The 16,552-nt window shown below is 44.1% G+C and overlaps 1 long non-coding RNA gene across 1 annotated transcript; it reads right to left on the bottom strand.

Moving 5' to 3' along the window:
* Positions 1-1,948: 1,948 nt before the first annotated feature.
* LOC138300343 (uncharacterized) lies at positions 1,949-16,351 on the bottom strand. The gene is made up of 4 exons (XR_011204912.1): positions 15,938-16,351; positions 13,374-13,442; positions 8,167-8,235; positions 1,949-2,086 (listed from the first exon to the last, which is right to left on the bottom strand). It is a non-coding gene; the product is annotated as an uncharacterized lncRNA (long non-coding RNA).
* Between the last annotated feature and the right edge of the window lie 201 nt (positions 16,352-16,552).

A 16,552-nucleotide genomic window follows, 5' to 3' on the forward strand; every position in this document is an offset into this window, starting at 1 on the left:
CCAAGGATGCCAAAGCTCGAGTGATACCCTCAGGTGACTTCTTAAACATTAAAAACAGAAGCTGTACTCTACAAAACTGAAAGATTTTCTACAGTATTGGAACATTTCTTCTGGTTGACAAACAATGGACAATATTTAGACTCTTCATTCAAAACCACCTGGTAGTAGTTTGAAAACAACATGGTTCCAGCTACGGTCAAAACAGTTTCATCCAAATTGTAACTGGCAATCTACCCGAATTCCCTTATTGGAGCTGCATAAGGCTATGAATAATCTTAGGAGGATCCTTGTAGGGGATAATTAAATTATTACTAGTGACACCCATGGTGATTATTCGATCTGTTGTATGATTTATTTGGTAAAAATTATTCAAGGTTTCTTTTAGCTTCACTGTGCACGAGTAGAATATTCTGTGTTCGTTGTTTAATTGGAACAGCATTTTCTTCTAGTAATATGTCGCATTTAGATGTTTTATACTTCCCTAGCCTATCAGTGCAATCCACCTGAAATTTATTCAGGCATTTAAGGGTATAGTCCTTTTAATATCTAGCCTCACTTTTGTTAGTAGTATCAGCTTTCCTACTCTCAATTACATAAAATGGGTCAGCCATTTGATCAAGCTGCATACCCATTGCTTCCTGATGGTGGCGAACCCAGTAAGGAGTCTCCCTTGTCTTCTAGGTATACTTTCCTTTTGGTGCACCTCCTTTTCAAGTCCATTCATGTCAACAAGCATCACAACTGGTTGATTATATTTCCTGAGATCCCTCCAGGCTCTCAGTCTGTGTTGCAGCTTCACCCCTACCACAATTCACCTATAAGCGCCATTGCTAAGACAGTATACCACACTCATGAGTCTACCATAACTTGGACCTCATTGTGATGCATTTTGATTGTACACCTTGGAAAGCCCTTGCATTTGTTCTGTTCTCCTACCACTTTGAGTAAAACATTCGGGTTCAGTTTTGGAGTTCCTTGCTTAATTTGTCTGACACCAAATGTACTTCCAGAATTAATGTTTTTTTTCATACTTTGCCAAAGTGCACTCTCTTCTTGCATCCTTTGTGAGACTTGTCAACAGCAGGACACCTCTTAAAACTGACCAGGTGTTTATCACTATCACAAAGTTAACACTGATTTGTGTTTTCTTTCTACTATGTCTTTGTTTTGTCACCATCGTATCTTTTATTTGTAGCATCGTTTTTAGCACTAGAATTTCACATTATCCTCTGTACAAAAACCTTTCTTTCTTCCCACACTTGGCAAAGTTCATTGTGACACTCAGTACTTTTTTACTGACTGTTTTCATAATTATTTGATCACATAGTATGTGCTGATTATGTATATATTGAAAGTCACACGTGTCCCCTAATGAGTTTAAGAGTGCAACACAATCTTCTATTGTTTCTCAATCTCCCTGTCTTCTGGAGTAAAACGTGTACCTTTCCATAAGTGTATTACGTTTCTTTAGATAACGTTAACCTATCTGTTTTGTCACATATTTAAATACATCTAGATCCCCTGGGGTTTTTACTAGTGATAAGTTCCTCACCTCATTTAATCCAATCCCTCCATCCAAACAATGTTTATAAAGTAATGTATTGCATGGGGGAGAAAATCCCACGATTTCAAGTACCTCAACATAGGCCAGCAAACATAGGTGGCGAAACAATATTTGACTTTGTTCTAGAAGGTGCTAACAGTAAAAAAGATTACTCAAAAATACACAAATTAGTCATCACAGTATTTAGAAAAAATGACAAACGAACAAAAATAAAGTAGTCACTGATGTCTGGTGGCACTATACACACGGTAACGAAAGTACCCTTTCATCATAATCAAATATTGGCGAATCCTTAAAGGAATTGCATTAATACACTCCATAGTTTACCATGTGAGGTCACTGTCCCTGGCCTTCCTTCCTGGTTGCCAAAATCAGGAACATTGGTGGCAATCACTTTCCTCAGCAACTGCTGGTTAGCCTCTTCTGTAGTTCTGTGCATGACGTCATTAGTTGGGTCGGCTTCAATCAGAACATTTCCTTATCATCACTTTTTCCCAATCTTTGTTTTGGAGAACTCAAAACCTGTGCAGAAACGTTGATGACATTCCTGTTAGAGCAAAAGTTCAGAACGAAAGTACAAACTACTGATAGGTGCAACCAGCTCATTGTGCCCCCCCAATTTCACTTGTTTCTGTTTGTGGTGATAAAATGAAGACAGCCATTAGAAGCTCTAGATTTCAGGGAGACGGAAAAGCGGAAAGAAGATAGAAGGTTCAGGAAATTGGCACATAGCATTTACAGCAGTGTAGCAGAAATGAAACTGGGAAAGTGGAAAAGTGGAAAAGGTGGCAGACAGGAATCTGAAGACTACAGTAGAAGTGACTTCTGATTCAGAACCAGATGTAAGATAAATTAAAAATTAAGGAGATCCTCATCAATTATTGTTTAAGGAGCATCAGCAAACAGAGGACGCTGCCTTGCAACTTCTTTGGATGCGGGGCTCTCCATAGCTGTTAGATTACCCACAGCCAGCATCCCCAACATCTTTTTTGTGTTCTCCTTTCCATCTCTCTCAGTTTTCCCTCCCAGTAGGATATGACTCCCATGACAAGTTTGCTTCTCTCAGCTATTCCTGCCTGTACCTATGCAGACCCCCAGGATATCGCAGCATGTACATCACAAACTTCTGCAGCAAGTACATTTGAAAAAGTGCAGCCAACTATTGAGTGTAATTTGTTGCGGTTCTGCAGTGCTTTGTTTTTTATTTACAATAATTACTGTTAACAAAGCTATGGTAGTAAAGTATATTTAAATACCTCACTATTGATTGCTGGTATATGCTGCATAGACATGAGTTGTATAGACACCCCCTAAAGGAGAGCGGGGACAAGCAAATGGAACTTTGATTTCTGATGAAGAGGCTCAAATCATTTTTTTTTTTTAAACAAGTTAATGATATAAGTAGATGAGTGGCATGAATATGGTATTAAGAAATTGACACCGGCAGCAATAAGGACGGAGGAAAGGGTTGTTGTTTCTGCATGGGTATCAGAGAACTCAGGGCCTCGTTTCGAGTTTGGCGGGTGGCGGAGGCATCTGGGCCAGGCTGTCAGTTGGCCGCAACTTGGCGGTGCCGGCGGTCAGACCATAGCACTGCCAAGTTGTCATAATATGACAGTCAATGGACTGCCCAACCACGAGTCTGGTGGTCCATGAACCACCAGACTCGTAATGAGGCCCTAAATGTCATACAGAGTGCCTTATCAACTGTGTTAGGTATCTCCTACAAACTGCTTTTATCTCTTTGCCTCCAAAGATTTACTGTGAACATTACAAATGCTTACAGCGGACATTGGGTCTGCCCTTGCTGTTATTAATTTTGCTTCCTTGCCAATCAAACAATTTTCTTTGTATTTTATGGCTTTCCTGTCCTATATTGTGCCTGTTCCTCTTCTAGAGAATAGTTTATTTGCCATATTGTTAACTGAATTACTTGTATCCTTCCACTGTCAAAAATATGGGGATTTGTTTTTTAGGTTGAGTGCGCAAGCTCTTCCAACCTGTTGTCTTTCTGTTGGGCTTTTAACCATGCCCATATCACACCCATCACTTTCATTAATTCATGGGCTTGCCTTTTAAAATTACCTTGATTTCATTTGTGAAAGGCATGAATACGTCAAACCTTTTCCTGTGTTTAGCCCTCCTGGAACACACTGGCCAACTACTGAAAACATACGAGGCCATGTTTTCCGCATGGTTTCTGGACTACTTTTGATTTTTATTTCCTACACAGCATAATCTTGCTGGGCAGTAATTGGGCGCTTTGCATGAATACCAGTTTACGTCTATTGTTTCTCCAAACGCTCCTTGGCGAATTCGAGATTTTACAAAGTGCTTGTTTTTTTCATTATTTTTTTGTAATTTTCCCCGTCCCTATCCTCACCCCTGCCCAGAGCTTTCCTTGAGATTTGTGGCGGCTACCGCTGCATATACACATTGCCACGTGACCTCTAGTGTGATCATGCTTTGTTTATTGTCAATTTTATTTGGACTCAGACCGGAGTGATTGGCCTGAGCACCAGTTACTTTTCTAAAAGTCGTATTCATTTTTTAAGGTACAGGGAGCTTTTTTTTTTTTTTTTGTGTCCTCATTCACTTGCCCAGCCTCTTGATGATAGGAGTTCAGTCAAAATAGCCACTAAACTCCCCCTAGAGACTCTTGTCCAGGACAACCCATAACTCTGATTGGCAGGGCCTCACCAGCCCACCTTCAGAACCACTGGGCACCTGTTTTAACGTAATCATAGGACAATACCTAATTGTTATGATTCTAGCCAATTTCTCACTGGATCCCAAAATGTATGCTTCTTATCTAATTCTTTATCGTTTGTATCCAAAATTAAACAATATATTAGCGAGTCCTTCCATTCCATCACCGTCGGGGGAAAAGGACTTATCCATTTCTTACATATCTCCCGTCTTGCTAAGAGCATCATAAAGAAGAGCAATTTAGCATCCTTTTTTGTATCCTTCCTGGAGCCCACTTGACAGCCAAATATAACTAAAGAGGGGCTTACCTGATACACTTGGGGTAAAAAAAAATTCACTACCTCTCCAACCTCTTTCCAGAACAGACTGAGCTGGGGGCATTCCCAAAACATGTGGATGTCACTTGCCCGATCCTTGCCACACTTTCTACAGGTTACCAGGTTGCCTTCCATCACCTTAGACAGTTTCTCAGGGGACCAGAAAGCTCTGTGGATGGAGAACAAATGATTTCGTCTTAAACAGGCAGATTTAACTGTAGCATACAAAAGAGTAATAGATACTTGCCATATTTCACTTATCTGTACTCCAGGCAAGGATCCTCCCCAGATCTTCTCAGGCAAGTGGAAATCTCCATCTACCGTTTCCAATAATGTCCAATACCATTTTGCTACTTCTCTCTTTCCCACCGAGTCTTGAGATAGTAGTTCTTCCAATTCATTGGAGCCACCTACTTTTTCCTTGACGCCCTTCAGCCAGCTCCTTATTTGCAGATATTTAAATCTAGAAAGGCGTCCATCTACCATTATATTGAAGTCGTCATACGGTAGTAACACCCCATCAGTGCAAATCTGGCCCCATTTCACCAACCCTGCCTCCTTCAGAGGTTTCACCAAAGTATCTCTCGTCCATTCTGGTGAGCCCGGAGCATCCCAGAGAGGTGCGTATTTACTATAGAAAGGTAACTTAGTGGCCCTCCTTAGATCGTACCAGATATTAGCGGACTCTTGCAGTATTTTAAACCTCACCTTCTTAAAATATTTTGGATCTCCAAATTTATATAGAAACCCCGGCTGGTTATCATAATCAGCTTCCATCATAACTTTCAGAACCTGCCCCAGATCTGAAATCTTCGACCCATTCAGTGCCCCTCTCATATTCTTAATGAAGACCGCCCAGGCATAATATTGAAGATCCGGCAGGGCTAATCCGCCCTTCTCTTTTCTCCGTCTCAGTTTCTTCCGTGCGATTCGCACTCCTTTGGAATTCCAAATAAAAGAACTAATTCTACCTTGTAATTTACCCAACCATTCTTTCTTATATTTCAGCGGGATCACATTAAAAAGAAATAAGACTTTTAGTAGTAGTGTCATCTTTACTAAATTGACTCTCCCGTAAATCGTAAGAGGTAAGGCACTCCAGCTCTTCATTAGTTTAGTGACATCTTCCATAACTCTTGAAAAATTAACCTCTGCTAACTTATCTATGTCCTGTGTAATCACAACTCCCAAATTCCCAAATATTTCATTTTACTTTTAATTAGGACACTCTCTTCTTGCATATTCCAAATCATAATTTCAGTCTTTTCTTTATTAACCGAATATCCAGCTACTTCCCCAAATTCCCTTGTCAAATCTTCTAAAGCCGGTAGGGTTTGCTGCAAATCCGCTGTATACACCAACAAATCATCTGCATACAAGGCAATTTTTTTGCTCCAACTTCCCCCCCGAAACGGCATTATCCTCTGTTCATTTCTAATTTTGCAAGCTAAGGGTTCAATATATATATTAAATAACAATGGAGATAATGGGCAACCCTGTCTCGTCCCTCTCCCAATTTTAAAGGGACGTGTTAGAACCCCTTGACCAAGATTTTTGCCTCCGCGTTTTGATATATTGTCCGCAATGCCCTAGTAAATTTCTCTCCCAAATTAAGAAATTTACAGAGGACCTCCAAGTAGACCCAATTCACTCTATCAAACGCTTTTGTAGCGTCAATCATGACTAAGACCAAAGGCTCCTTATATACTTGGGCCAGATCTATGGAACCTATCAAGGACTGGGTCAGCTCTTGCATATATCTCCCCTTGATGAAGCCTTTCTGATCTTCATGTATCAATTTGCCTAAGACTCCCCCCAATCTTCTTGCCAGGACTTTTGTAAATATTTTATAGTCGCAATTTAATAGGGAGATCGGCCTATACGAGTCACAGATTTTTGGGTCCTTCCCAGGTTTTAAAATCAGAGTGATAGTGGCCTCCTTCCAAGTAGCGGGACATGCACCCCCCTCCATCAAGATGTTATTACACAACTCGGTTAGAAATTTTGCTATGCTGCTTCCTAAAATTTTATAAACCTCAAAAGGCAACCCATCTGGGCTGGGTGCTTTCGCTGACTTCCCTACCTGTATACAATGCTCCACTTCTGCTTGCTCAATAGAATCATTCAAGACCTTATTATCCTGCTCCTCCAAAGCCAGTAAATCCAGGTCCCTCAACCATACCTTAACTTTCTCTATAGGTCCTTCTAGATCTTCTGTATACAGCTCCTCAAAGTGATTTCGGAAAATCTCACGAATTTCGTTGTCGCTATTAGAGACCAGCCCTGACTCCTTATCCAAGATCCCAGCCACCTTGTTCTTACCTAAATTTGTCCTTATTTTCCAGGCCAACAATTTCCCACAATTCTCTCCATACTCATAATGAGCAAATCTATTTGCCTCAACCTTCTCCTTAATCCTTCTGTCCAGCACTGCTAGTATTTCATACCTAAACTTTTGATGTAATTCTGCAAGTTTCCTAATTTTCCCCTCTTCTCCGGGAGTTAAATCTACCATTGCCTGCTCCACTTGTTGAATACCCCCTTCCAACCGACTGATTTCCTCCTTATATTCTTTCCTTTTAATCCAGGCCGCCCTTATTAATCTACCTCTTAGGAAAGCTTTAAAAGCATCCCATACCATATCAAGTGATGATGACCCCACATTAAGCTAAAAAAACTCCTCCACATCTGCTCTTAGTCCTGCTACTATGTCCTTGTCTAGTAACAGAGTTCTATCTAACGTCCACCTGTCATGGGCGACTCTGCCTTTTAACCGAATACTCAAACTAACTGCCGAGTGATCCGATAGGTGGATACCAACGTGAGCTATTTCCCTTACCCAATCTCTTATCCTCCCATCCACCAAAGCATAATCAATTCTTGATTGGTGCCTATATTTTTTGTTATTGTATGTATACCCCCTGTAGCCGAGCGATCCCGGCTACAGACGAGTCGGATGACGTATCGGACGAGGCCGATACGTCATTTCCGCGTCTTCCCGTTGCCGGGGAGACGCGGCGCGAGCGAGGCCGGCGGGACGGCGTTGCCCGGGAAACGAATTCAGTTTCCTGGGCTGGAGGAGTACAAGAGGGAGACGCGCTGGGAGAAGGGGAGAGAGACAGGAACACGGAGACCACGAAACCGGAGGAGAGCGAGGAGGAACGGAAGAGCAGGAGGAGTGAAGCAGACGAGGAGCAGGAGGAGGAGGAGGGAGAGAGTGAAGAAGAGCCCCAGAACCTGGAAAAAGGGGACCAGCAGGAGGAACACTACCAAGCCAGCCACGACCCTGGAGGGTCGTGGCTAAACAAGGTACGGTCCTTTTGGACAAGAAGAAGGGAAATTGGAGGAAAGGGGACTGGGGAGGGGTCATAAAGGAGGGTTGGAAAGGGAGGTAGAAGGAAGGGCACTATAATTATCACACTAGTGGCACTTATTCCTGCACTAAGATTAGATGTGATCACACTATTCCCTATAAAACCCCACCTCACCGGCACCAACCCCCTCCCTTTGTGTTTACCGCTTCCCAGTCCAGAGAATAGAGAGAGGGGAGAACCCCAATTATAAACCAATACTTACATTAGCGTTTTCCCTTCTATTTCCGGCATCACCCTGGACTCCGGCGAGCGAGCAAGACAGATGGGTCACCTGTAAAACAAGAAGCACGAACATAAAAATCACGAACCTGGGAAAAGATACGAAAGAAGAACAGAACGAAGGAGAAAGACAATAGCCCTTGTGGTTTTGTAACATACCCTACTTCCCGTATAACTAAAAATAAACCACTTACCACTAACAAAATAACGCTTCAGTGGTCTTCATACTGTTCGACCTGCCACAGTGGTGTCAGAAGTGGGATTTCGACCTGTGCGGCCTCCTCGCAGTAATCGAACAGTATAACAATGAGTGACAAACCCTCGTTGGAGGATATGATAAAGCAATTGGCCGAGGGCCAACGTCATCTACAGCTGGTGTGGGAGGCACACCAGCGAGAAGCTAAAGAGGACAGGGAAGCATTACAGTCGGCTTTGAAAAGTCAGGCGACCATCCTTGCGAATAATCAGCTGGTCCATGAGACGACCATGAAAAAATTGACTGAGACTATTGCTAGTAGTAAAGTTCACCCCAATGTTCCCAGTTCCGTGTTACAGAAATATCAAGATGGAGAAGACCCCGAAGCCTTTTTTACTAATTTTGAGAGAGTGGCGTCATCCGCCCAATGGCCTGAGGATAGATGGGGTCAGTATGTCGCCCCCTTACTTACAGGGATATTACAAGCAGCATATCAAGCAGCCAACCCGGGTGGAACCACGCCATACCAAGAGATAAAGACTAGTATCTTAGAACGTGTGGGACATGACACGGAATACTATAGGGTTAAATTTAGAAAAATCAAATGGGGACCGAATGAAGATCCCCGAACCTTTTATTATCGGGTAAAGGTCTTGGCCATAAAGTGGTTGGGCTCTTCCGGAAATAGTAGGGAGGAAGTGATCCAAACAATTGTCCTTGAACAATATTTAGAGTCCCTGCCTACCACCACAAAGCAATGTATCCGTCAACATCCAAAGGTGACTACTGACATGGCAATTGACCTAGCATGTGCTTATCATCGCTCCACCGATGTAAGAAGTATATCAACCCGACCCAGCCTAAAGCCAGGGCCTTCCAATCCTAAAATCACACCAAGAAACCTTTCGGAGGAACTAGTTCCTCACCGACTGCCTGACCATCCACCGATAGCCGGACCCCAATGTTACAACTGTGGGGAATGGGGCCACATTGCCCAAATGTGCCCCAGAAAACAGGATAGTAGTGAGCCAATGGAAATCGGAGTTACTAGGCGACGGGTACTGTGTACCGGAAGAGGTAACCAGAAGTTTAAACAGATTCTGAAAGTCAACGGGAAAACAGTATGGGCCCTTATTGATTCAGGGTGTCGCCAGTCGGTGGTGAGAAAAGACATAGTAACCCTAGTAGATAAAGGAACAGAGCAATGGGTGAATATATGTTGCATACACAGAGATAAAGAGCAATACCCTTTATATGACATCACAGTAGAATGGGGAAAACACCGGGATGTCCTACCGATGGGTATAATGACCAATCTGATTGAGGAGTGTATCATTGGAACTGATTATGAACATTTCCAAGAAATACTGGATTATGTTCGACAACCCAAACTGACACAGGATTGGTGGAGAGACGCTCCATTTTCTGATAGCAGTATAGAAAGTCCCACAATCCGTAGGAAGTTATCACGCAGAGAGAAACGAGTAGAAAAATTGAATTACTTGGGAAAAGAGAGATCAGGACCGAGCACAGGCATTATTGCGGAAACCCATGAAGTCCCGGTCAGTTTCCCCCATCAACAAAGAGAAGATCCTTCTCTCGCCCACGCCTGGAAGTCGGCCAGAGAAGAAGAAACCAGTGAGGTGGGTCCCTACTTCCTCATTAAGAAAAACCTCTTATACCGGATAACCACTACTGATACCGGGGAACATAAACAACAATTAGTGGTACCCGATCATTATAGAAATCAGGTTCTAACGATGGCACATTGTCAACCCGGTGGGGGTCATTATGGGAGGGAAAAAACAGAAGAATACCTCCTTAGGCGGTTCTATTGGCCGGGAGTGTTTGCCCACATACGTAAATATTGTTCCCAATGTCCCAGATGCCAACTCACTGAACCCAGTAGACCTAAGAAAGCACCTCTGATGCCCCTACCCATCATAGACATCCCATTCAGTAGGATAGGAATGGACCTGATTGGGCCTGTAGTACCATCCACAAAGGGTCACACGTATATCCTAGTCATGGTTGACTATGCCACACGATACCCTGAGGCCGTGCCCTTAAAAAGTATGACAACCAAAACAGTGGCCCAGGCAATGATAACAATTTTTTCCTCGAGTTGGGTTCCTGCATGAAATACTCACCGACCAGGGGACTCCTTTTATGTCTACTCTCATGAAGCAAGTATGTAAGACCTTAGGTATTTCCCAAATCCGTACGTCGGTATATCATCCCCAGACGGATGGACTAGTGGAACGATATAACAGAACAATAAAAACCCTACTGAAAAAATTGATGGAAGAGTCAGGGAGAGACTGGGATCAAAAATTACCCTTAGTATTATATGCTATTCGAACCCATGAACAGTCCTCTACAGGCCACAGCCCATTTGAGCTGGTGTTCGGAAGACAGCCGAGATCTCTTCTTGACATGGCCATTGAAACATGGGAGGAAGAGGCAGAAGAAGGGGGAAGGCCCCTTCTAGAATATGCCCACAATCTAAGGTCTCAGCTACAAGGTCTATGGGACGCGGTCAAAGTGAATATGGAACAAGCTCAAAACATTCAAAAACAATATTATGACCGAGGGAGTAAGTTAAGGGTTTTACAACCAGGAGATCAGGTTTTAATAATGCGTCCAACCTCAGAACAAAAGCTAATCGCCAAATGGCAGGGCCCCTATAAAATAATAAGAGCAGTTTCTCTGGTTACCTACCTGGTTGCATTATCGAACACTCCCCAGAAATCACAGATTTATCACATAAATCTCCTTAAAAAATGGGAAGAACCAGACAACTCGAACGCTGCCAGAGTGTTGGCAGGATTCCTATGTCCGAATAACCAGTTAAGTATTGAGTTCTGTCCAACTGAACACAGCAATGGGGAAGGTCTACCCGCAGTAAATGAAACCTTAACAAAAGCAGAGAAAGGACAGGTACTCAGCTTACTAGAACACTTCCGGGATTTTTTTTCAGCATTACCGGGTAAAACCACCTTGATAAACCATAAAATAAGAACTACACCAGGGAAAATTGTGAGGTTACGGCCATATCGTATTCCTGAGGCGAGGAAACAGATTATGGAAGCTGAAATACAGAAAATTTAAGAACAGGCTGTGATTGAACCATCAAATAGTCCCTGGTGCTCCCCGGTTGTTTTGGTGCCAAAACCCGATGGTACTATTAGATTCTGTATTGATTTCAGGAAGCTTAACGAAAACTCCATGTTTGACACATATCCTATACCCAGAGTTGATGACGTATTAGAGAAACTAGGAAAAGCCAAATATATGTCTACCTTAGATTTGACAAAAGGGTATTGGCAGATTCCCTTAGCCCCAGAGGATAAAGAGAAAAACGCGTTCGCCACTCAGTCCGGTCTTTATCAGTTCACTGTGCTACCGTTTGGTCTCCATGGAGCACCAGCTACATTCCAAAGGTTAATGGATAAACTCTTAAACCCCTTTCAGTCTTTTGCAGCAGCCTACCTAGACGACGTAGTGATTTTTAGTGAAACCTGGAACGATCATCTAAAACATTTACACCAGGTTTTCCACACTCTTGTTACCGCTGGATTAACTGCCAATCCTAAAAAGTACGTTATAGGAACACCCGACATATCATACTTGGGCTACAAAATTAGTCATGGGAGCCTAAAACCTCAACCAAAAAAAGTAGAGGCCATACTAAATGCACCTAAACCGACAACAAAGAAAGAGTTACGATCCTTTATAGGATTGGTAGGCTACTATAGAAGATTCATACCTGATTATTCTACCTTGGCCGCCCCTCTCACGGACCTTCTGTCTAAATCCCATCCTAATAGGCTAGCACCCTTTTTGGATCAACAGAAAAGCAGCTTTGAACAACTGAAGTCCTACCTGACCAAAGACCCAATACTCCGATGCCCGGATTTTTCGAAACCTTTTCATCTCTATACTGATGCCTCAGGTGTGGGTTTAGGGGGAGTATTGACCCAACCCGACGGGGAAGGTAGGGATCATCCGGTAGTATACGTCAGTAGGAAACTGTTTCCCCGGGAACAACACTATCCGACCATTGAAAAAGAATGTCTGGCTATAAAATGGGCCGTGGATACCTTACACTATTACCTTCTAGGCCGACCCTTTATCCTTTTTACAGATCATGCTCCCCTCACGTGGTTGTTTGCCCATAAGGATACCAATTCTCGGATTTTACGATGGTTCCTTGAACTGCAACCATTTTCATTTCAGGTCCGTCACATACCAGGTCACCAACAGGCCCCAGCTGACTATTTATCTCGCTTCCCAGACTCTGCGACGGTCCTCGAGCAGGACCTTTCATGGGGAGAGGTGTGTAGCCGAGCGATCCCGGCTACAGACGAGTCGGATGACGTATCGGACGAGGCCAATACGTCATTTCCGCGTCTTCCCGTTGCCGGGGAGACGCGGCGCGAGCGAGGCCGGCGGGACGGCGTTGCCCGGGAAACGAATTCAGTTTCCCGGGCTGGAGGAGTACAAGAGGGAGACGCGCTGGGAGAAGGGGAGAGAGACAGGAACACGGAGACCACGAAACCGGAGGAGAGCGAGGAGGAACGGAAGAGCAGGAGGAGTGAAGCAGACGAGGAGCAGGAGGAGGAGGAGGGAGAGAGTGAAGAAGAGCCCCAGAACCTGGAAAAAGGGGATCAGCAGGAGGAACACTACCAAGCCAGCCACGACCCTGGAGGGTCGTGGCTAAACAAGGTACGGTCCTTTTGGACAAGAAGAAGGGAAATTGGAGGAAAGGGGACTGGGGAGGGGTCATAAAGGAGGGTTGGAAAGGGAGGTAGAAGGAAGGGCACTATAATTATCACACTAGTGGCACTTATTCCTGCACTAAGATTAGATGTGATCACACTATTCCCTATAAAACCCCACCTCACCGGCACCAACCCCCCCCTTTGTGTTTACCGCTTCCCAGTCCAGAGAATAGAGAGAGGGGAGAACCCCAATTATAAACCAATACTTACCTTAGCGTTTTCCCTTCTATTTCCGGCATCACCCTGGACTCCGGCGAGCGAGCAAGACAGATGGGTCACCTGTAAAACAAGAAGCACGAACATAAAAATCACGATCCTGGGAAAAGATACGAAAGAAGAACAGAACGAAGGAGAAAGACAATAGCCCTTGTGGTTTTGTAACATACCCTACTTCCCGTATAACTAAAAATAAACCACTTACCACTAACAAAATAACGCTTCAGTGGTCTTCATACTGTTCGACCTGCCACACCCCGCTTTAACCCCATCTTTTCTCTCCATACGTCATGTAGACCCAATTGCGACAGCATAATTAATAACCAAGAGCGCATCTTATGGTTAAATGTCGATCTGTTTCCAGAGGATCTATCCAATTGGTAATTCATCACGACATTAAAGTTGCCCATCCATATTACTGGGTCTGGAAAATGGATCAACTGCCGAAATAGCTCTTCCAAAGGTGCAGGGTCATCTTTATTAGGCCCATAATAAGCCACCAAAGTGAATGTAGAGTCAAACGCTACCAATTTCCCGATTATCCACCTACCTGCCTTATCAGCTGGTCCCCCCTGAAAGGAAATCCTTGGATGTTTTTTAATTATAATAGCCACCCCTTTGTTCCACCGGGCTGAATAGTACTCGAAATCTGCTGGACCCAGCTACATGATTTAAACAACGTAATGCATTCCTCATTAGACAAGTGAGTTTCCTGCAAAGCTAACACATTAACTTGTAGATCCCTAAAGTATTGCAGCAATCTTTTTTGCCTCTTTACCACCCGGAGGCCATTGACATTCCAGGACAAAAGTCTCAGCTCATTATCTCCCATCATCTAAACCCCACAAAGAAGAACAACTACTGAATGAGGACATATTTTTGATTTTTTTCCCCATGCTCCCCACCCTGTGATTACCTCCTCCTCCCCCCCTGCCCCCACCTATTTCCCCTCCCCTTACACCCTTGGAGAACCCCCTCGATTCCTAATCAAGGCGAAAAAACGCCTCAGGAAGGCCCCCAGACCTGTGTACATAATGTAAAAAAAAAAAAAAAAACAAAAAAAAAAAAAACAACTGTCACCCCCGCCTTAGACTATTTTTCCAAACTCTTTATCAACTCATCAACTTCTTTACTGTCTCTAAAGTTATACATTTTGTTGTTCGCCATTACCTTCAAAGTGGCTGGGAATTTTAATTGGGCGGTAGCACCAAGCCCCTTTAAGACCTCAATTCTTCTCCCCAGTTCCCACTGCTTATTTAAGGTCATGCTTGATAGGTCTGACCTAATTTCGAACTTCGTACCTTCCACAGTCAGCATTCCCTTTCTTAATGCGGCAGACAAGATGCGCTCCTTAATTGCATACGTCTGAAAGGAAACCAGGATTCTCCTGGGCTTGTCCTTATTGGGCCCTCTCCAAGGGGGATCCCTGTACACCCTTTGAATATCTTTCGCAATACCATCTTCAGTATCTTCGACCTGAACCCTTTGTTTAATCAAACGGACTATGAACTCTTTCAGGTCCCCCCCCTCCATACCTTCTGGTACTTTTAGGATTCTCAGATTGTTCCTTCTCTGGTTGTTTTCTACAGACTCCAATTTCAATAGGACCTTTTCTTCTCCTGCTCTTAAACTCTGCAACTCCTCCTTGTTTTTTTCCAATGCCGACCTTAAATCTCCAACTTCTTCTTCCAGGGCAGCTGTCCTACCTGCCAGTTCGTCTTTTTTTCTGCCAAGAGTCTCATACATACCTCTTATCTCTTTCTGATTGGCATTTGAAGTCTCGAAACCAGCTCTAAGCTCCAAAGAGAGTGCTGTTAACATTCCTGTAATAGATTGTTCCAAGGGTTCCTCTGCCGATCCCAACTGGTGCCCTTCTATACCCTGGGGAGAAAAACTCAGGCGATCTTCCAGGGACGTACAAGGCTGTTGGTTGACCGCTCTAGTTCCTTGTTCGTCATTTAAATCAGCTGCCTGTACTCCGTCTTTAAGCATGCCCTTAATGCATTGAACTACCGCACCTCTTCCTCCTAGGGGGCCCAGAGCGTCCAACTCATTCGTATACGGGACCTCTAACACTTGAAACCTATTCGGGTCACACTGAATCTGCCCAATTTGGGCCACTGTCTCTCCCGAAACTGCCCCCTGTCCAGGTTCACTCCCCTCCATCCTTAGGGTGCTAGGAAGGACTCTGAAGTAGGTTTTTAAAGAGGGGGTCATTCTACACTCTTTATTGAATAAAGTCCCTCCTTTTAAATTTGGAACGACCTTTCCACCCCTTCTGTCGTTTCGTCTGCTTTGAGCTCTTTGTCCTGGAAAGGCTCCCCCAATATTCAGCTCTTCCCCTTTAGAGACAAAAAGCCTCTTACTGCTCCTAAGAGAATAAACTGTGCTCGGTTTACTTGCTCCCGTCACTCCTGTCGCCCCTCCTGCTATATTTCCTACCCTTTTGTTCCCCCCCCTAGGGCCAAGCATTACGGTGTAGTCAGACTTTAAGCCTTCTATTGCTTCTTGCATACCCCCAAGAGGGGCAATCATACGATTCAAGAAAGGCACATTACCTTTCCTGCCCAAGTCCTTCTCCTGGCAGGGAGTTGAATCCTTTAGCAGGTCTCCCTTGTCTAGGGAAGCACCGCGTCTTGTGCTGCCCCTGCCACTCTTCCCCCGGAGGTGTATTCTGATTACTGCCTCTCTTCCTCGCTGGTGCTCCCAGGCAGCCCGGGACCACAGAGCCGGTGCCGCCCTATCCAGACTTGCTTCTTCCACCTCAACCGCCGTCTACTAAGCAAAAGGTTTTGCGGGGGTTCCTACAACTAGCGCGTTTTCATGAGCGTTGTTTCTTCCTTTTAAAAAAAATAAAAAATCCTGATCGGGTCTGAGCCTCCCCGCGGCCCACACTCTAGCCGGCCGCCCTGTTCTCCGGTACAGGGAGCTTTTGTGATTTGATCAGAATCACAGGATGTTGACTGGACGCCGAGACTCAAACATGGTTCATGCACCTCCAAAGGTGGTGACTCTGATCGTAACGCCGCATCCTATCTCCAAGTTATAGTGAGAGCTAGCCTGTCAACATGAAATAAAATAAGCATAGTTATATAGCCTACAAACCTAAAGAAACAAAGATGAAATATACCCAATTCCACCTTGGCATCTTGCTTCTGTTTTGCTGGCATGTT

This window comes from Pleurodeles waltl, chromosome 6 (assembly GCF_031143425.1).
Source record: "Pleurodeles waltl isolate 20211129_DDA chromosome 6, aPleWal1.hap1.20221129, whole genome shotgun sequence".
NCBI lineage: Eukaryota > Metazoa > Chordata > Amphibia > Caudata > Salamandridae > Pleurodeles > Pleurodeles waltl.